Source organism: Pongo abelii, chromosome 1, assembly GCF_028885655.2.
Source record: "Pongo abelii isolate AG06213 chromosome 1, NHGRI_mPonAbe1-v2.0_pri, whole genome shotgun sequence".
In the NCBI taxonomy this organism is placed as follows: domain Eukaryota; kingdom Metazoa; phylum Chordata; class Mammalia; order Primates; family Hominidae; genus Pongo; species Pongo abelii.
In genome coordinates this window covers 177514082-177535985 of record NC_071985.2, presented here as the reverse complement: position 1 = coordinate 177535985, position 21904 = coordinate 177514082, and the positions used below count along the sequence as shown (strand labels likewise).

The window sequence follows — 21904 nt, the reverse complement described above, 5'->3', positions numbered from 1 at the left end:
AGGAGCTTCATTTGCTGTTCTCTATCCAGTGCTCAGCCCAATGTCTGACATCTGTTGGGTGCTCACATGCTGAGTACCCCTACTATGTGATTACCCTTTAACTCGTATTTGCTTTCCACATGTGATGACAGACCAGTGAATGTAGTTGGGGAGAGAGGATTAAAGCCTGTCACAAAGAATTAAAGATAGAGGGCACAGTGAATATTTGGGCTCATTTTCCACCAATGGGTGGAAAATATGTGAAGGGGCTGTGTTGGTTCTTCCCTGTTAGTCCCTCAAGATAGGCTCTCTACTCTTCTCTGATTTGCCCTGAGCCCCCAGACTCTGGCCCCTATGGAATGTATCACCCAGGTTCTTTCTTCTTTGTTTTCCAGTTGAGTTTGCCCAGTGAGTGCTGCAGGATACTGGCGGGAGGACAAGAGAGAGGAAGTTGTGAGTACTCAGTCTTTCAACTCCCGCTCTACCTCACTGTGGTTGCATGTGTTTGGCAGTGGCTGCATCCCTTTCCAACAGCAGCCCTGGTGGGGCAGCCCCTCTTCCTGATCTTCCAGACTCACTGGGCAATGTTGGTCCCTCTCCTTGTCCCTTTAGCCATTGGGGTGGTCATAGCTCTTTGCCGTCATTGGTGTCTCGGTATGTTACTATCTCTTGTTGGTTCCCTTAACACTGTCCACACTTCTGTAAATAATCTCTTCATTAAGTTTCCTTCAGTTAAACATAGTGGGTGTTCTGTTTCTTGTCAGACACTGACTGATAGAAGGAACAATGGACTGTGGATAATTACAGATGATGTGTTAACACAGGATATTCAAGTAGAGCCTTCTCCTGAAACCAGGGATGTGTCTGCTTAAGTGACAGGAGATATACAAGCAGAGACTGCTGGCCTGGAATTATGGTTCTGAAGCCCTCCTCCTGTTATTCACTCATTCATTCATGCTTGTTCAATTAGCCAGTGAATATTTATTGGGTGGCCACTATGTGTCAGGAAGTCTTCTAGACTCTGAAGTTAGATGGCGAATAAAACTGACAAAATAGCTGGCTGATTGGAGTTTACATTCTATTGAAAGAAGACTGTTATTGATTGTTTCAGGTGTGGATACAAGCTATGAAGTAGAAAAGGATAGACATTAGGGTTGTATGGCTCTATGTTTGCTTAAAAAATTAATCCCCAGAACAAATGCTTTTTAATTTGTATTTGGCTCACTAAAACAGGACTCTACAAAGGGTGAAAGCTTGTGTTTCTCATTTTTGCTCCTGTAAATTGTGTTGGTTTCTTAGAATGTTCCATGAAGAAAATGAAGTTTTCATAAAATAATGGACTGAGTTTGACATAAGCTGTTGTTCAGCTGAAGAGATTGACTCACATTTTATACCCAGAATGTCAGATCCAGAAAATAAAAATACGTGGGAAGTGCCTGGTAGAGCATTGACCAGACAGTACACATTGAACAGGTGTTATTATGTAATCCTTATTTCAACATATAAGGTAGGTAAAAATGATTATATCTTGCTTTATGGATGAAAAAAATGAAGCTCAAGGAGGTTCAGAAGAAAGGGAGTAAAAGAAAAGCTTTGAAATAAGATATATGTGACAGATGATGCTAACGTAAACAACACCCATGAGCACATTCAGAACTGTTTGGTTCTCTGTAAACTTCACGAAATACCATCATTTTTGTTACCACATAAATTAGCATTTTAGTATCTAAATGAAAATATAGAAATATTTGAATCTACTTTAATTCATAAAAATGTATAAAACACTCTCAATCACTGTTTTTTCATCAATACTCATAATGAATGACTTAAAACAAGCCCCATAGCTGATCCCAAACACTGGTGTGTAATTGTGCTACTGGGAAGAAGCATTACAAGTGATGACGTAGCTCAATGGTTCCCCAATTTTCCTTTACCAAAGACCTATTTTATTTTTTCTCAATAGTTGTCAATTTTTAAAAATAATTTCATAAATTTTCATTGTTAATCGGAAAAAAATTAAAGAGTGCAGAATGAATATTTACTTTAATACTTCTTTCATCTTGCTTGCAAAAATTTCAGTACTTGAAACAAACACAGATAGGTTGAGAAGCCCTCATACTTTGTATGAACAATTATTAATGTTTATGAGAAGACTTTGTGAATTGTTATTGCCCATTTCTTTTTTCTTTTAAGTTTTATTTCAATAGCTTTAGGGGTTATAGGGAGTTTTTGGTTACATGAACAAATTGTATAGTGGTGGAGTCTAGACTTTAAGTGTACTCATCACCCAAATAGTGTACATTGTAGCCAACCAGTAATTTTTCATGCCTGACCCTGCTCCCACCCTCCCCACTTCTGAGTTTCTAATGTCCATTCTACCACTCTGTATGTCTTTGCATCATTGCCCATTTAAGATTTTTTTAAAAAAATAATTTCAACGTTTATTTTATATTCATTGGGTACATGCACAGGTTTGTTACAGGAGCATATTGTATGACAGTGAGGTCTGGGGTATTAATGGTTTTGTCACTCAGATAGTGAGCATAGTACCCAATATGTAGTGTTTTAGCCCTTGTCCCCCTCCACGCTCCCATCTTTAGTAGTCCCCAGTGTCTATCCCCAGTTATTTTTCCCATCTTTATGTTCAGTATACCCAGTGTTTAGCTCCCATTTATACATGAGAACATGTGGTATTTGGTTTTCTGTTCCTGTGTAAATTTGCTTAGGATAATGGTTTCTAGCTGCATCCATGTTGCTGGAAACACATGATTTCATTATTTTTATGGCTGCATAGTATTCTATGGTGTATAGGTACCACATTTTATTTATCCAATCCACACTGACGGGCACCTAGGTTGATTCTATGTCTTTGTTAGTGTGAATAGTGTGGCAATGAACATACGAGTGCCTGTGTCTTTTTGGTAGAGCACTTTGTTTTCCTTTGGGTATATACTCAGTAATAGGATTGCTGGGTCAAATGGTAGTTCTAAGTCCTGTGAGAAATCTTTAAATTGCTTTCCACAGTGACTGAACTAATTTACACTCCCATCAACAGTGTGTAAGTGTTCCCTTTTCTCTGCAGCTTTGCCAGCATCTGTTCTTTTTTGACTTTTTAATAATAGCCATTCTGAGTGGTGTGAGATGATATCTTATTTGGTTTTAATTTGCATTTCTCTGATGATTAGTGATGTTGAACTTTTTTTATGTTTGTTGGCTGCTTGTAGGTTTTCTTTTGAGACGTATCTGTTCATGTCCTTTGCCCACTTTTTTTTTTTTTTTTTTTTTTTTTTTTTGAGACGGAGTATCGCTCTATCGCCCAGGCTCCAGGCTGGAGTGCAGTGGCGCGATCTGAGCTCACTGCAAGCTCTGCCTCCTGAGTTCACGCCATTCTCCTGCCTCAACCTCTCGAGTAGCTGGGACTACAGGCGCCTGCAACCACTCCCGGCTAATTTTTTTTTTTTTTGTATTTTGTTTAGTAGAGACGGGGTTTCACCATGTTAGCCAGGCTGGTCTCGAACTCCTGACCTCGTGATACGCCCACCTCAGCCTCCCAAAGTACTGGGATTACAGGCGTGAGCCACTGCACCTGGCCCTTTGCCCACTTTTTAATGGGATTGTTTTATCGCTTGTTGAATTGTTTAGGTTCCTTAGAGATTATGGATATTAGACTTTTGTCTGATGCATAGTTTGCAAATATTATCACTCATTCTGTAGTCTCTTTACTCTGTTTATAGTTTCTTTTGCTGTGCAGAAGCTCTTTAGTTTAATTAAGTCTTGCTTATCAATTTCTATTTCTGTTACAATTGCTCTTGAAAAGACTTAGCCATACATTATTTGGCAAGGCTGTTGTCCAGAATGGTATTTCCTAGGTTTTCTTCTAGGATTTTTATTGTTTGAGATCTTATATCTAAGTGTTTAATCCATCTTGAGTTATTTTTTTGTATATGGTGAAAGGTAGGGCTCTGTTTTCATTCTTCTGTATATGGTTAACTAGTCTTTACAGCACCTTTTATTGAATAAGGAATTCTTTCCCCATTTCTTATTTTGTTGATTTTTGTCAAAGATCAGATAGCTGTAGGTGTACAGCATTATTTCTGAGTTTTCTATTCTGTTCCATTGGTCTATGTGTCTATTTCTGTACCAGTCCCATGCTGTTTTGGTTACTGTAGCCTTACAATGTAGTTTGAAATTGGGTATTGTGATGCTTCTAGCTTTGTTCTTTTTGCTTAGGATGGCTTTGACTGTCAGGGCTCTTTTTTGGTTTCATATAAATTTTAGAATAGTTTTTTCTAATCCTGTGAAAAATGACATCAGTAGTTTGATAGCAATAACATTGAATCTGTAGATTTCTTTGGGCAGTATTAACATTTTAAGATAATGATTCCTTTAATCCATGAGCATGGAATGGTTTTCTACTTGTTTATGTCATCTGCAATTTCTTTCAGTCATGTTTTGTAATTCTCTTTATAGAGATCTTTCACCTCCTTCGTTAGCTGTATTGCTAGGTATTTTTATTTGTGGCTATTGTAAATGGAATTGAATTCTTCTTAAATTTTTTTAAATTTCAATAAAAGTTTTTTGGAGAATGGGTGGTGTTTGGTTACATGGATAAGTTCTTTAGCGGCGATTTCTGAGATTTGGTGCACCCATCACCTGAGCAGTGTATGTTGATACCCAACAGGAATTTCATTCTTGATTTGGCTTTCAGCTTGAATGTTATTGGTGTATAGAAATGCTGATTTTGTACATTGATTTTTGCACCCTGAAACTTTTCTGAAGTTGTCGATCCCTTCTAAGAGCCTGTTGGTAAAGTCATTAGGGTTTTCTAGATACAGAATCATATCATCCATGAAGAGAGATAATTTGACTTCTTTTCCTATTTGGATACCTTTTCTTTGTCTTTCCTGATTGCTCTGGCTAGGTTGTGCAGTACTATGTTGAACAGAAGTGGTGAGCGTGAGCATTCTTGTCCTGTTCCTGTTCTTAAGGAGAATGATTCCAGCTTTTGCCCATTCAGTATGATGTTGGCTGTGGGTTTGTAATAAATGGGTCTTATTTTGAGACATGTTCCTTCAATGCCTAGTTTGTTAAGGGTTTTTTTTTTATCATGAAGGGATGTTAAATTTTATCAAAAGCTTTTTTCTATGCCTATTGAGATTATTGTATGGTTTTTGTTCTTGATTCTGTTTATGTGGTGAGTTACATTTATTAATTTGCATATGTTGAACTATCCTTATATCCCAGATATAAAGCCTACTTGATTGTGGTGAATTAACTTTTTGATGTGCTGCTGGATTCACTTTGCTAGTATTTTGTTGAGGATGTTTGCATCTATATTCATCAGGGATATTGGACTATAGATTTCTTTGTTTTGTCTTTGTCAGATTTTGGCATTAAGGTGATGTTGGTTTTGTAAAATGAGTTAGAGAGGAACCTCTCTTTTTTGTAATAGTTTCAGTAGAATTGGTACTAGTTCTTTGTATGTTTGGTAGAATTTGGCTATGAATCCATGTGGCTCAGGGCTTCTTTCTGTGTGTTTGGTAGGTTTCTAATTACTCATTTAATTCTGGAACTCAATATTTGTCTTTTCAGGGTTTCGGTTTCTTCCTGCTTCAATCTTAGGAGGTTGTGTGTTTCTAGGAAGTTATCAATTTCCTCTAGATTTTCTAGTTTTTGTGTATAGAGGTGTTCATAATAGTCTCCCAAGATCTTTATGTTTTTGTGGGGTCGATTATAATGTCACCTTCGTCACTTCTGATTGTGCTTGTTTAGATCTCTTTTTTGTTGTTGTTATTAATATAGCTAGCAGTCTATTTATCTTGCTTATCCTAAAACCAAAACACAAATTTTTGGTTTTACTAGATGAATTTTGAGGTCTCAATTTCATTTTGTTCTACTCTGATTTTTGTTATTTCTTTTCTTCTTCTACCTTTGAGGTTAGCTTGTTCTTGTTTATCTAGTTCCTCTAGGTGTGATGTTAGATCATTGATTTGAGATCTTTCTAACTTCTTGATGTAGATGTTTAGTGCTATAAGCTTTCCTCTTAGCACTACTTTTGCTACATGCCAGAGATTTTGGTATGTTGTGTCTCTGTTTTCATTGACTTCAAATATTTTTTTATTTCTGCCTTAATTTCATTGTTTACCAAAAAGCTACTCAGCAGCAAGTTATTTAATTTCCATGTAATTATGTGGTTTTGAGAGCTCTTCTTAGTATTGATTTCTATTTTTATTTCACTGCTATCTGAGAGTATGGTTGACATGATGTCAATTTTGTTTTATTTCTTGAGACTTGCTTTACAGCCAGGCATGTGGTCAATCTTAGAGAATGTCTTGTGTGCAGATGAGAAAGAATGTATATTCTATGGTTGATGGGTATAGTACTCTGTAGATGTCTATTAGGTCCAATTTGTCAAGTGTCAAATTTAAGTTCAAAATTTCTTTGTTAATTTTCTGCCTTGATGATCTGTTTAATGCTATCAGTAGGTTGTTGAAGTGCCCCACTATTATCATGTGGCTATCTAAGTCTTTTTGTAGGTCTGGACATACTTGTTTTATGAATCTGGGTGTTTCAGTGTTGAGTGTGTATATATTTAGGATGGTTAAGTTGTCCTTTTGAATTGAACCCTTTGTCATTATGTCATGCCCTTCTTTGTCCTTCTTTACTGTTGTAGGTTTAAAGTCTGTTTTATCTGGTATAAAAATAGTGACCCTGCTCTTCTTTTTTTTTAAATAAGTATTTGAGTGACAGATTTTTCTCCAACTCTTTACTTTGAGCCTGTGGGTGTCATTACATGTGAGATGGGTTTCTTGAAGACAGAAGATGGACAGGTCTCATTTTTTTTTTTAATCCAACTTACTACTCCATGCCTTTCAAGTGAGGTGTTTAGCTCATTTGTTATAAATTCAAGGTTAGTATTGATATGTGAGGTTTTGATTCTATTGTGAAATTGTTAACTGGTTGCTTTGTAGTTTCTATTGTGTAGTTGCTTTACAGGGCCTGTGGGCTATGCACTTAAGTGTATTTTTGTGGTAACAGCTATTGTTCTTTTGTTTTCATGTTTAGAACTTCCTAAGGATCTTTTGTAAGGCTGGGCTAGTGGTAAAGGAATTCCCTTAGTGCTTGCTTGTCTGAAAAAGTTTTTATTTTTCCTTTACTTATGAAACTTAGTTTGGTGGGATGTAAAATTCTTGATCGGTATTTTCTTTCTTTAACAATGCTGAAAATAGGTCCCAATCTCTTTGGGCCTGTAAGTATATATCTAGATGCTTGGCCATCGACTGTGCATTCTTTCAGCCTTAATAGACTCTTCTAGTTTTCCGAAGACAGATTACACCACTACCAGCAGTGCGTAAAAGTTCCAGCTGCTCTACACTTTTGGAAATGCATGGTATTGTCATTTAAAACAAATTTTAGTAATTCTTGTGGATATGTAGTGACATCTCATTGTGCATCTCACTGTGGTTTTAATTTACATTTCTCGATGGCTACTAATGTTGAACGTGTGCTAATGGCCATTTGAACATCCTCTTTCATGATATGCTTCTTTAAGTCTTTTCACTGACTTAAAAATTGTGCTATGTGTCCTATTCTTATTGATTTATAGGAATCCTTTAATTTTTTATTATAAATCCTTTGTTGGATAGGTGTAGTTTAAATATCTCTCCCTACTTTGTTGTCTTTTCACTGTCTTAATGGTAACTTTCAATGAACAGAAAAATGTTATTACTAAAGTCATATATATGCATCCTTTATGGTTAGTGTATTGTGTTCTATTAAGGAAATATGTACCTACCTCAAGGTCATAAATATACGATTGTGGGTTATCTTCCAGAGGCTTTATTTTTTACTTATCGCATTATGTCTACAATCCATCTGGGATTGAATTTTTTGTTAAAGGTTTATTTTTCTCTGTATTAGTATTCAATTAATTCCGGACATGTTTTTTTAAATTATTATACTTTAAGTGCTAGGGTACATGTACACAATGTGCAGGTTTGATACATAGGTACACATGTACCATGTTGATTTGCTGCACCCATCAATTCATCATTTACATTAGGTATTTCTCCTAATGCTATCCCTCCCCCAGCCCCTCCCCCCCCCCAGCAGGCCCCAGTGTGTGATGTTCCCTGCCCTGTGTCCAGGTGATCTCATTGTTCAATTCCCACCCATGAGTGAGAACTTGAGGTGTTTGGTTTTCTGTCCTTGTGATAGTTTGCTGAGAATGATGGTTTCCAGCTTCATCAATGTCCCTGCAAAAGACATGAACTCATCCTTTTTTATGGCTGTATAGTATTCCATGATGTATATGTGCCACATTTTCTTTAACCAGTCTATCATTGATGGGCATTTGGGTTGATTCCAAGCCTTTACTATTGTGAATAGTGCCACAGTAAACATATGTGTACATGTGTCTTTATAGTAGCATGATTTATAATCCTTTGGGTATATACCCAGTAATGGGATTGCTGGGTCAAATGGTAATTCTAGTTTCAGATCCTTGAGGAATTGCCACACTGTCTTCCACAAAGGTTGAACTAATTTACACTCCCACCAACAGTGTAAAAGCGTTCCTATTTCTGTTTGCATGTTTATATACATTTTAGCATTGCTCATTGATTTCATGTAGTGAGCTGTGTCAGGACTTTACCTAAACCTCTTGCATCTCTTTTGCTTTTTACTTTTTACACCCTCCACTCCGTAGTTTCTGTGCATGTTTACTTTCTACTGCCTGCACCTGTGATTCTCACTGACGGACTCCCTAAGAGCTACTGCAGCCACTTTGCCCAACTGTACAAAAAGCAGGACATGCCTGAGAGTTTATGCACTTCTGGGCAGATCTTAGCAATGACTAACTGTTGCAGGAGTATGAAAGCCCAGCTTATTTGCCTTGAAGGAGGAAGCTCTGAAGTGCAACTTACACCTGTGCTCCCTTGTCAGATCAGGCTGAAATAAAAAGTTTGCTTGCTTTTCTCCCATCCCATGTTCTACTTGCCCATTTTCTAATCAGTTTTCTTTTTGAGTTTTCAAGTACTTAATAAAGTACTTGAATACAAATCCTCATTACACAGTCTACTTCTGAGTAATCCAAACTGATATTCCAGGAAAAAGCTTCTGGAATTTTTGATTGGGATTGCACTGAATATATAGATCAAACTGAGGAGAACTAACAATATTAAAATATTAAGTCTCCCAATCTATGAACATGGTATATCTTTCAATTTATAAAGATCTTTAAATTTTCTCAGTAATATTTTATAGTTTTCTATACAAAGTCATGCTCTACATAATGACTTTTTGATCAAAGATGAACGAAATATATGAGGATGGTCCTATGAGATTATAATGGAGCTGAAAAATTCCTATTACTTAGTGATGTTGTAGCGATCATAACATTGTAGCACAATTACTTTATGTTTTCATAACTTTAGTGTAGCCTAAAAGTATAGTGTTTATAAAGTCTACAGTAATATACAGTAATGTCCTAGGCCTTCATGTCCACTTACTATGCACTCACTGACTCACCCAGAGCAACTTCCAGTCTGAAAGCTCCTTGTGCAGTAAATGCCTTATACAGATGTGCCATTTTTAATCTTTTATGCCACATTTTTACTGTATATTTTCTATGTCCAGATATGTTTAGATACACAAATACTTATCATTGTGTTACAATTGCCTACAGTATCAGCACAGTAACATGCTGTCCAGGTTTGTAGCCTAGAAGCAATAGGCTATACCATGTAGCCTAGCTGTGTAGTAGGCTATACATCTATATTTTTAATTTTTTTAAAAATTTACTTTTAATTGTATATTGACTCAATGTGCAGTAGACTATACATCTATATTTTAAAATTTATTTTTAGATTTTTTAAAATTTATTTTTAATTGTATGTTGACCTTATGAATTTAGTGATCTTACTGGATTCACATCACTTCTAATAATTCATCCATATATTTAGATTTTCTACATGTACCACATATACCATTATGTCACTTGTGTATAATAACAATCTTATTTATTCCTTTGCCATTCTTATGCTTTTTTTGTTGTTCCTCTTGACTTATTGCACTGGCTAGAACCTTCCAGTACAATACTGAGTAGAAGAGGTGATAGAACAAACAGCAAATTTCACTCACTCTACTGGACATCATGAACATATGATTTCCTGATTTCCAGAGTTCAAACTATCAGCTTAGAGATATTGGAGGAATAATGTATAATCCCAGTTATAATAAACATCAATTTTATGCATTGACAAGAATTTGGCATCATCCTGTGAAATGTGTTTTATATATATAGTCACTTAAGAACCACTGACCCAGTGTATTTACCAATTAGTGTATTTACCTTCATATTTACCAATCAGTTAACTTTCAGAGATTAGGGGTGAGGCTTTTATGTTGTTTAATTTTGATAATATTACAGTGTTCAATATTTTTGCCCAGCCAATTTATTTGTCTTCTCTCTTCTACAGTGTTCCCAAGAGAACTACACAAACAATGACTGAATGAAGAGCAAATAATTATTACATTAATGATTGTCTAAGTACTCTATTCTCTAATGCAAGACCATCTTCCACAAGAAGCCCTTCATTGACCTGCTCAGATGAACTCAGCTATGTGACCTGCAAGTTTATTCTTCCACTTATTACACTTACTTTATCACTATTTGTTCAATGACTTCCCCAGGAACAATTAAAGCAGAAACCATGCATCTCTTATTTGTTCAGTATCCTGTCCTAATATCCCGGCAAGTATATGTCATAGAATTACTATTTATTGATTCTTAACTAGTATAAGAGTTAGATGTCTAAAATGTGACTCCACCTACATGACACAAACCCCCCAGTTCACTCATTTATTCAGTCATTAAATAAATATTTCAGATATGTCAGTATCTGCCAGGACTCTTGCTAGCCATTTTTTACTCAATATTTTATTTAACTCTCTCAATATTCCTGCAAAGTCAATATTTTTACCTCTATTTGATGATGAGTAAACTGGGGCTAGGAGTTCAAATCTGTTTGAATTCACAAGTGATGTTTTACACAAAACCTAATTTAGGCTAAAAGAAAGAATGTGGTGGAGAGTAAGCCTAATGGAGGCATGGTCACTGTACTCGAAGATCTGAAGGGCTGGCATGTGGCACCAGAAGAAACTATTATGTATGGCTTCAGAAAGCGAAACTGTAACCCATCAGCTACAAGCTCCAGATTTCAGAAAACGGGAAGAAATTTCTGAAAAGAATCATTCAATAGGAGAATGATCAGCTTTATGTATTGCTTCAGAAAGCAAAACTAACCCATCAGTTACACGCTCCAGATTTCATAAAACAAAACAGCAAAAAATTTCTGGAAATAATTGTTCAATAGGAGAATGATCAGCTTTTGTGCTATGAGCACCTTGTGCTATTATTCTGGCATAGACTCAGTACTAAGGTATGAATACCATGGGTTACTGTAACATCAATCCTGCTTTTTAGCAGATAATGGTCTCAAGGAGGAGCAGTACATCATGCCCCAATTAGGCATTTACTAATTTGCTGCTTGAGAAGGCAGTCCAAAGCATGACAGAAGCATAGAAGTAGAAGTGCCTGACAACTCCTCTGCAGAGCCTTCCTGGAGAAATCTAAACATAGTTAGAGAATGTTCTTACATAAAAAGTAGAAGATTTTTATGTAGAGAAGAAGAAAAGGGCATTTCAGGCAGAGGGAAAGGCATGTGAAGAAGCCCAGATGCCTAAGGAGCTTGCAGGGTGTATGGACAGAATGCCAGTAGTTTAGTTGGGCTAAGGCTAGTGTGCAGTGCTGGGGTAGTGACCTGGAGAAGGGAGCCAGGGCAGGCAGCAGATCATGAAGGACCTTGAAAACCCCCAATGGAGCTTGGGCTTTTCTTTGAGTTCTACAAAGTGAAATTCTAAGCTGAGGCTTGCCCAGAAGTGCCAGTCCATCTCCTTCATGCCTCCCAGTATCTCTTAGCTAGTCCGACTTCTGGCCCCAGTGCGGAAAACATGTTAATTCGTGATGAAAACCCCTCAGCTCTCCAGGCTGGTAAAGGCTTCCTGGGAGCACTTTGCAGAAAGAAAGCTTGGCTGTTGCTGTCAACAGTTCCAGTGACTCCCGTAGTAACAGAATTTCTGGTCCCCAGGCGTTTTCCCCATCTCTGGGGTGTGTCTGCCTTAGCTTCACTCAGAGGATCACGTCACCGTGGTCTGGTGCTCCAATGTGCGATCCATCCAGCACTGGAACCTGTCAGGAACACAGGTAATTGCATGTGTCAGGCAGAAAGGGGCAGAGTCTTAAGGGCTAGGACAATTTTACACGTAGCTTTTTGGCTCCCAGTGGTGTTTGTAGAAAAAATTTTTGCAGAGCAGTGAGGAGCTCTCCCTCCCCTTTTTGTTTTTATTTCACAGGTCATTCTTATCTTTGTGTAGGATTTTGAAAATATGTTATAGACCAGTTGTGTTTTAGCTATAGTATCAATTAAATTATACTTATCTGGAGCAAATCTGGCTACATTTTCCAAGCAGTTAGCGATAGATCATATTTGCAAGTGAAAATGAAAGGGAAGGAAGATACAGATTCTGGGGGTAACAGGAACCTGAATGTAATTTACTTGAATAGGCATCTGAATCCTCTACTTTCAATTTAATTGGGTAATTTCCTTAGTTTGAAATAATTCCTCCTCTTCACCCCCTAAACCACTCTCCACTCCCATCTAATTGATTACTATGATATTGATCCTTTATCTATCCCCCCCTACGCTCCAATCCATTGTTTTTATTACCCTTCTCTAACCTGCTTTTGCTCAGGAAGGCTGACATCTATAGACTACATGACCCAGGCTTTCCTGACCTCCAGCTTCTAGTTGGGTTTGGCCAATAAAAGGCATTGGCAGGAGATAAGAGAGTGGATGGAGAGAGAGGCTAGGTATGTTATTTCCTACCCCTCTTCCCTTGCCTGGTCATGGTCTGCAGAGGCTGCATTCCTGTCTATGGCTATGGCTCCTGCTGAGTCAACCATCTTTCTTGGCTTCTAGTTTCTGTGGTCTGCGGCAATGCTGTTGCCTCCCCTTGCCTTCTTAGGTCTGCGGTGGAAATATCTGCCTTCTTTTGCCTGTGCCTGGATGTGTCATGTTCCTTGTTTGTCCTTTAACTCTGCCCACACCTCTCAAGGAGGCCTTTGGTTAAGCTCTATTGGGTTAAATCAGAAGGATTTAACCAAGCCTTCTTGTCTTACCAGACCTAGTGTGACAACATGACCAAGACTATTAATTGCATTTCCCTCGGACCTTTCTCTTCTTTCCTCCATGACCTACTCTGCATTTCTGGGTTTAATTTGTGTAATGGCCTCCCCTTCCTGCCTGCCTTCAGTCTGGCTTGCTCTCCCTTCCATCTTCATGCTACAGCCAGAGAGATTTTGAAACTGCACACGTGAACATGCTACTTTTCGTGCCACTTATCATCCTTTTATGGTTCTTCACTCCTTTTCAAATCAAGTTTAACTCTGCCTGCTTACAAAGCCCTCCATGTCCTGGCCTCAGACTCTCTTCCATCTGCTCCACTCTGACTCATGGGGCCCCTGCTCCAGCTATGAGGAAGCACTAGCCTCATTCCATTCCCGTCAGGCATCCTTCTGAGCTCCCAAGATAATGGTGTGTAAATGATATTATTGAGCACCGAGCTATATTCTTAATAGATAATTCCATTTCATTCTCTTTTTTTTATTATTATTATACTTTAAGTTTTAGGGTACATGTGCACAATGTGCTGGTTAGTTACATATGTATACATGTGCCTTGCTGGTGTGCTGCACCCATTAACACGTCATTTAGCATTAGGTATATCTACTAAAGCTATCCCTCCCCCCTCCCCCCACCCCACAACAGTCCCCAGAGTGTGATGTTCCCCTTCCTGTGTCCATGTGTTCTCATTGTTCAATTCCCACCTATGAGTGAGAATATGCAGTATTTGTTTTTTTGTTCTTGCGATAGTTTACTGACAATGATGATTTCCAATTTCATCCATGTCCCTACAAAGGACATAAACTCATCATTTTTTATGGCTGCATAGTATTCCATGGTGTATATGTGCCACATTTTCTTAATCCAGTCTATCATTGTTGGACATTTGGGTTGGTTCCAAGTCTTTGCTATTGTGAATAGTGCCGCAATAAACATACGTGTGCATGTGTCTTTATAGCAGCATGATTTATAATCCTTTGGGTATATACCCAGTAATGGGATGGCTGGGTCAAATGGTATTTCTAGTTCTAGATCCCTGAGGAATCACCACACTGACTTCCACAATGGTTGAACTAGTTTACAGTCCCACCAACAGTGTAAAAGTGTTCCTATTTCTCCACATCCTCTCCAGCACCTGTTGTTTCCTGACTTTTTAATGATGGCCATTCTAACTGGTGTGAGATGGTATCTCATTGTGATTTTGATTTGCATTTCTCTGATGGCCAGTGATGGTGAGCATTTTTTCATGCGTCTTTTGGCTGCATACATATCTTCTTTTGAGAAGTGTCTGTTCATATCCTTCGTCCACTTTTTGATGGGGTTGTTTTTTTCTTGTAAATTTGTTTGAGTTCGTTGTAGATTCTGGATATTAGCTCTTTGTCAGATGAGTAGGTTGCGAGAGTTTTCTCCCATTTTGTAGGTTGCCTGTTCACTCTGATGGTAGTTTCTTTTGCTGTGCAGAAACTCTTTAGTTTAATTAGATCCCATTTGTCAATTTTGGCTTTTGTTGCCATTGCTTTTGGTGTTTTAGACATGAAGTCCTTGCCCATGCCTATGTCCTGAATGGTAATGCCTAGGTTTTCTTCTAGGGTTTTTATGGTTTTAGGTCTAATGTTTAAGTCTTTAATCCACCTTGAATTAATTTTTGTATAAGGTGTAAGGAAGGGATCCAGTTTCAGCTTTCTACATATGGCTAGACAGTTTTCCCAGCACCATTTATTAAATAGGGAATCCTTTCCCCATTGCTTGTTTTTCTCAGGTTTGTCAAAGATCAGATAGTTGTAGATACGCGGCGTTATTTCTGAGGGCTCTGCTCTGTTCCATTGATCTATATCTCTGTTTTGGTACCAGTACCATGCTGTTTTGGTTACTGTAGCCTTGTAGTATAGTTTGAAGTCAGGCAGCGTGATGCCTCCAGCTTTGTTCTTTTGGCTTAGGATTGACTTGGCGATGCGGGCTCTTTTTTGGTTCCATATGAACTTTAAAGTAGTTTTTTTCCAATTCTGTGAAGAAAGTCATTGGTAGCTTGATGGGGATGGCATTGAATCTATAAATTACCTTGGGCAGTATGGGCATTTTCATGATATTGATTCTTCCTACCCATGAGCATTCCATTTCATTCTTACAACAACTCTGTAAAGCATATGGTATAACTGTTTCCATCTTATAGAGGGGGAATCTGAAGGACAGATAAATAAGATAATTTATCTTATGGTTACTCAGCTGGGAAGTGGTGGAGATGGGTTTTGAATCTGGCTCCAGAGGGCATGTAATTGTCAATGAGAACCTGAGAGTCTACTCTTGTTTGAGATCCCAGCTCACATGTAATCTCCACTGAGATTTTTTTCCTGATTCCTTCCAGTTGAAGGACTTATTCCCTCCTCTAGGTTTCGACATTTCGTTCCTTAACTCTACCAAACACACTGCAGTTGTCTGTATCCCTGACTGAGAATGGTATGCTTGTGCGCTGTGAGAATGCTTCTTAAGAGAAAGCTTGCCTTCGTCTCCTTTCATTGGCAGACATGGTGTTAAATGCTGGGCACACTGAATATACTCGATAATTGGGGAATGAGTGGATGAATGAATATACTTGGAACTATGGTCACTTAGCTCAGGACCATGTCTGTACACTCAGAAAAGGGAATGTCAGTTAATTATTCCTACAGATTGTGTTCAAATGTTAAAATTCATTAAAATCTATTGAGAACCCCTCATGCACTGGGCATTGTTTAAGGCAGAGTAAGAACAATGAACAAGACAGAAATCTCTGACCTCTTCAAGCTTACATTTGAGTTACTGATTAATACATTAACAAATGTGGAATTAATAAATGAATAAAAAAGAAAAAAGGAATGCAAATCATATCTGAAGCAGTTAGATACTAAAAATTTTAACTATGTGTCTTTTTATACTAATGTAGTAATTTTCTAGTTTTTGAATATATCCTATATGCCAGAGCTGAGCAAGGTTCTTTATGTATTTAACTTACAGGGATGTAGTAAGAATGAAATAATGTAATTGTTTTTTTTTCCACCTGGGAAAGGGAGATAATGAGACCTGGATAGGTTGGAGGATCTTTCTATGATCATGTAGCTGGCAAGTGGAAAGATTCTAATGTCAGTCTGTCTGCCCCATCTACCTGGTTCTTTCCACTCTGCTTCACCACTTCCCATGATGTAAATACCAGCCTCTGGTTATACCATTATCTTTAACATCACATGGAAGCATCCACACAGAGGGACTGATAGTATTTAAGTGAAAAAAATTAGTTTGTTTAATCCTCTCTGGGAGAGGGACAGGGATATAATTTTCTCTGTGAGCATCCTAATTTTACAAATATCGACACTGAGGCTTAGGGAGGTGAAATGGTAGTTTGTATTTCTGTGGGATCCGTGGTGATATTCCCGTGATCATGTTTTATTGTGTCTATTTGATTCTTCTCTCTTTTCATCTTTATTAGTCTGGATAGCCATCTATTTTTAATCATTTCAAAAAACCAGCTCCTAGATTCATTGATTTTTTGAAGAGTTTTTCATGTCTCTATCTCCTTGAGTTCTGCACTGATCTTAGTTATTTCTTGTCTTCTGCTAGCTTTTTAATTTGTTTGCTCTTGCTTTTTTAGTCCTTTTAATTGTGATGTTAGGGTGTCAGTTTTAGATCTTTCCCACTTTCTCCTGTGGGCATTTAGTGCTATAAATTTCCCTCTACACACTGCTTTGAATGCATCCCAGAGATTCTGGTATGTTGTGTCTTTGTTCTCGTAGGTTTCAAAGAACAGCTTTATTTCTGCCTTAATTTTGTTATTTACCCAGTAGTCATTCAGGAGCAGGTTGTTCAGTTTCCATGTAGTTGTTCAGTTTTGAGTGAGTTTCTTAATCCTGAGTTCTAATTTGATTGTACTGTTGTCTGAGAGACTGTTATGATTTCTATTCATTTGCATTTGCTGAGGAGAGTATTACTTCCAATTATTTGGTCAGTTTTAGAGTAAGTGCGATGTGGTGCTGAGAAGAATCTGTATTCTGTTGATTTGTGGTGGAGAGTTTTGTGGATGTCTATTAGGTCTGTTTGCTCCAGAGCTGAATTCAAGTCCTGAATATCCTTGTTAATTTTCTGTCTCGTTGATCTGTCTAATATTGACAGTGGGGTGTTAAAGTCTCTCACTATTATTGTGTGGGAGTCTCAGTCTCTTTGTAGGTCTCTAAGAACTTGCTTTATGAATCTGGGTGCTCCTGTATTGGGTGCATATACATTTAGGATAGTTAGCTCTTCTTGTTGCATTGATCTCTTTACCATTATGTAATGACTTGCATGGGTCCCAGAGGCAGGATTGGAACCCAGTTTTGTCTAACTCCAGAGTCCATGCTCTCTCTTCTATAGCAGCACTATCTAACAGAGCATACTGCAATGGTGGAAATGTTCTATATCTGCATTGTGCAATATAGTAGGCTGTAGCCACCTGTGGCTATTGGGTACTTGAAACATGGCTAATGCAATGGAGGAAAGAAATTTTTAATTTTATATAATTTTAATTAACATAAATTAAAATCATCTTACGTAGTTAGTGACTGCCATAGTAGATGGCTTAAATTATACCATGAAAATTAACTATGACAAGGACTCAATTATAGACCTCCTTGTCTCTTTTTCTCTTCCTCCTATCCCTCTCCTTTTTCCTACATTCATTATTTACTGAGGTCCAACCATATATAAGGCAGAGCATGGATGAGGGGGTGGGGTGGAGAAAAGATGGTCAGTCCTGGTGCCTGCTCTGGCTTCTGTTCAAGGTAGGGAGATCAGACATGTGCATAAATAACTAAAATACAAAGTTGAAGGTTTAATGTTCTAAGTGCCCTGAGGGAGGAGCAGATAAGGGGTGAGGAGATAATGAGGCTCACCCTGGCTTCTTATGGACTGTCAAGGGAACATGAGATAACTGCCGTAAATGTGTGTTAACCGTAACATGCTTTGTCAATTGTCAAGCGCTCTGTAGACATGAGCTATCTAAAACATTGTCTTAACCGTGTGTGTTAACAATATTCCATCTATGATCTCATTTGATCTTTGCAAGCCCACTGTGAGGTGTGCAGCATTGCAATCTGTTTCTGAGACATGGAAAGGGGTGATCAGAAAGGGGAAGTACCTGTCTAAGGACAAATAGCTGGTGGGGACAAAGACTGGTGTGTGGCTCTAGGTTTCTTCATCCCAACATCAGGAATACTTCGCACCTCCTCATTGCCCTTGGCAGATTTGGAGAGTTGTTACTATCTATCCGCCCTTATTACTGGCATCAGCTTGGCTCCTAGGGAAATAATTCCTGAGGTTTAGGCAATTCTGCTGAAGCTAGCTGGATGTGCTACAGCTACGCCCCTGACCTAGGGCAGGTCTTTGGAGTACACCAAGGTCTTTGTCATAACAGAGGATGTGCCAGAGAATGAGCTCAGTGGTGAGGCCATCCTGGTGTGTCCACAGTGGATCCAGATTCCACAGCCCCACAGGTTTTCCAAATGGGCAGGCTACTGAGGGACTCATCAGCCCTACTGGCATTTATTCTTGAAGGATCTTAGCCCAGGAGAGTCATAAGCTTGTTATCTAAAAGGCTTATAAGTGCCTTCCCATCTTTCACCCAGCTCCCTCCTTTTATGGAAAGGTAAAGGCAAAAAAAAGGCAAGAGCTGCTTAACTTTCACCTCTGTTGTGTTAACTCTATATTTCTTGACTCCCAAACCATGTCTCGAATCAAATCAGTTTAGGTCTTTCTTCAGGGTTTGCTTTCAAATTTCATACAGAAGAACACTGTGTGCAAATGACTACATAATTGCATTTGTTAATGTCTTCAGGAGATGGCTGGTGGGTGAGTGCCCACAGACTAGAGTGCCCGAGCTGAGAGGGCCCTTGGGGCTCATCCATCAAATTCTTTATCTTGCAGATGGGGAGACTGAAGTTCAGCTAAGTGTAGTGACTTGCTCAGGCCACATAGCAAACTGGTGTCTTAATTAAAAAGTTTGGTAACTTGATGGGGATGGCATTGAATCTGTAAATTACCTTGGGAAGGATGGCCATTTTCATGATATTGATTCTTCCTACCCATGAGCATGGAATATTCACAGAATTGGAAAAAACTACTTTAAAATTCATATGGAACCAAAAAAGAGCCCGCATCGCCAAGTCAATCCTAAGCCAAAAGAACAAAGCTGGAGGCATCATGCTACCTGACTTCAAACTATACTACAAGGCTACAGTAACCAAAACAGCATGGTACTGGTACCAAAACAGAGATATAGATCAATGGAACAGAACAGAGCCGGCAGAAATAATGCCACATATCTACAACTATCTGATCTTTGACAAACCTGAGAAAAACAAGAAATGGGGAAAGGATTCCCTATTTAATAAATGGTGCTGGGAAAACTGGCTAGCCGTATGTAGAAAGCTGAAACTGGATCCCTTCCTTACACCTTATACAAAAATCAATTCAAGATGGATTAAAGACTTAAATGTTAGACCTAAAACCATAAAAACCCTAGAAGAAAACCTAGGCAATACCATTCAGGACATAGGCATGGGCAAGGACTTCATGTCTAAAACACCAAAAGCAATGGCAACAAAAGCCAAAATTGACAAATGGGATCTAATTAAACTCAAGAGCTTCTGCACAGCAAAGGAAACTACCATCAGAGTGAACAGGCAACCTACAGAATGGGAGAAAATTTTCGCAACCTACTCATCTGACAAAGGGCTAATATCCAGAATCTACAATGAACTCAAACAAATTTACAAGAAAAAAACAAACAACCCCATCAAAAAGTGGGCGAAGGACATGAACAGACACTTCTCAAAAGAAGACATTTATGCAGCCAAAAAACACATGAAAAAATGCTCACCATCACTGGCCATCAGAGAAATGCAAATCAAAACCACAATGAGATACCATCTCACACCAGTTAGAATGGCAATCATTAAAAAGTCAGGAAACAACAGGTGCTGGAGAGGATGTGGAGAAATAGGAACACTTTTACACTGTTGGTGGGACTGTAAACTAGTTCAACCCTTGTGGAAGTCAGTGTGGCGATTCCTCAGGGATCTAGAACTAGAAATTCCATTCGACCCAGCCATCCCATTACTGGGTGTATACCCAAAGGACTATAAATCATGCTGCTATAAAGACACATGCACACGTATGTTTATTGAGGCATTATTCACAATAGCAAAGACTTGGAACCAACCCAAATGTCCAACAATGATAGACTGGATTAAGAAAATGTGGCACATATACACCATGGAATACTATGCAGCCATAAAAAATGATGAGTTTATGTCCTTTGTAGGGACATGGATGAAATTGGAAATCATCATTCTCAGTAAACTATCGCAAGAACAAAAAACCAAACACCGCATATTCTCACTCATAGGTGGGAACTGAACAATGAGAACACATGGACACAGGAAGGGGAACATCACACTTCGGGGACTGTTGTGGGGTGGGGGAAGGGGGGAGGGATAGCATTGGGAGATATACCTAATGCTAGATGACGAGTTGGTGGGTGCAGCGCACCAGCATGGCACATGTATACATATGTAACTTACCTGCATGTTGCGCACATGTACCATAGAGCCTAAAGTATAATAATAATAATAATAATAATAATAATAATAATAAATTAAAAAAAAAAAAAAAAGTTTGGGCCGGGCGCGGTGGCTCACACTTGTAATCCCAGCACTTTGGGAGGCCAATGCGGGTGGATCACGAGGTCAGGAGATCGAGACCATCCTGGCTAACATGGTGAAATCCCATCTCTACTAAAAATACAAAAAATTATCCGGGCGCGGTGGCGTGTGCCTGTAGTCCCAGCTACTTGGGAGGCTGAGGCAGGAGAATGGCGTGAACCCGGGAGGCGGAGCTTGCAGTGAGCCGAGATAGTGCCACTGCACTCCAGCCTGGGTGAAAGAGCAAGACTCCGTCTCAAAAAAAAAACCAAAAAACGGTTTTTGTCCATTTCTGGTGCCAGAAGTGTACAACCGAAGAAGCTTGAAGAGAGGGCACATTCCGTTAACACAGATCTGTTCCCTGGGGCTTCTGATGGGCAGCCAGGGGGGTGGCACATGCAGAGCACCATTGTCCCTGCCTCCTTATGAGTTTGGAGTCCAGCCTGAGGTTCCAATGCAAACTCAGCGTAGCTTCACCTTTCAAGGTCCAGTTTTAATTCTGCTCCCTCCAGAAAGACGTCCCAAACTTTTCTAGCACACACCAATCCTTCTCCTCATTCACCTCTTTACATTTTTATTGTCTATCCCACACCACTTTGTCTTTCTACTGGCTACACAACTCTAAGGAAAAAGAATTAGCAGGTATTTAGCACCTGCTCTGGGCCAGGATTTGCATGATCATCTCATTTAAGCCTCTCAGTGACCCATGAAGAGGATGTCCTTATCCCTTTTTTGGAAGGCAGGGTGCTAATTCTCAGAGTCGAGAGGTAGTTTGCACAAGACTACACAGTAGTCTCATTAATTTCGTCAGTAAAATTTTATTATATACCTGCCATGTACAGGCACTGCTGTAGGTGGAGCAAAGCCCTTTATCTCATGCAGCTGATTTTCTAGTGAGAGAGGCAGAAAATAAACAGTAGACCAATTTACTTAACGCTTTAGTCAAATGAAATTGCATATTGTTCTTGAAAATATTCC

General features: G+C 38.7%; 1 long non-coding RNA gene across 1 annotated transcript; it reads left to right on the top strand.

The window, feature by feature from the left end:
- Nucleotides 1-372: 372 nt before the first annotated feature.
- Nucleotides 373-10875, top strand: LOC103892511 (uncharacterized). The gene is made up of 3 exons (XR_656716.2): nucleotides 373-432; nucleotides 1279-1486; nucleotides 10458-10875. It is a non-coding gene; the product is annotated as an uncharacterized LOC103892511 (long non-coding RNA).
- The last annotated feature ends 11029 nt before the right edge of the window (nucleotides 10876-21904 follow it).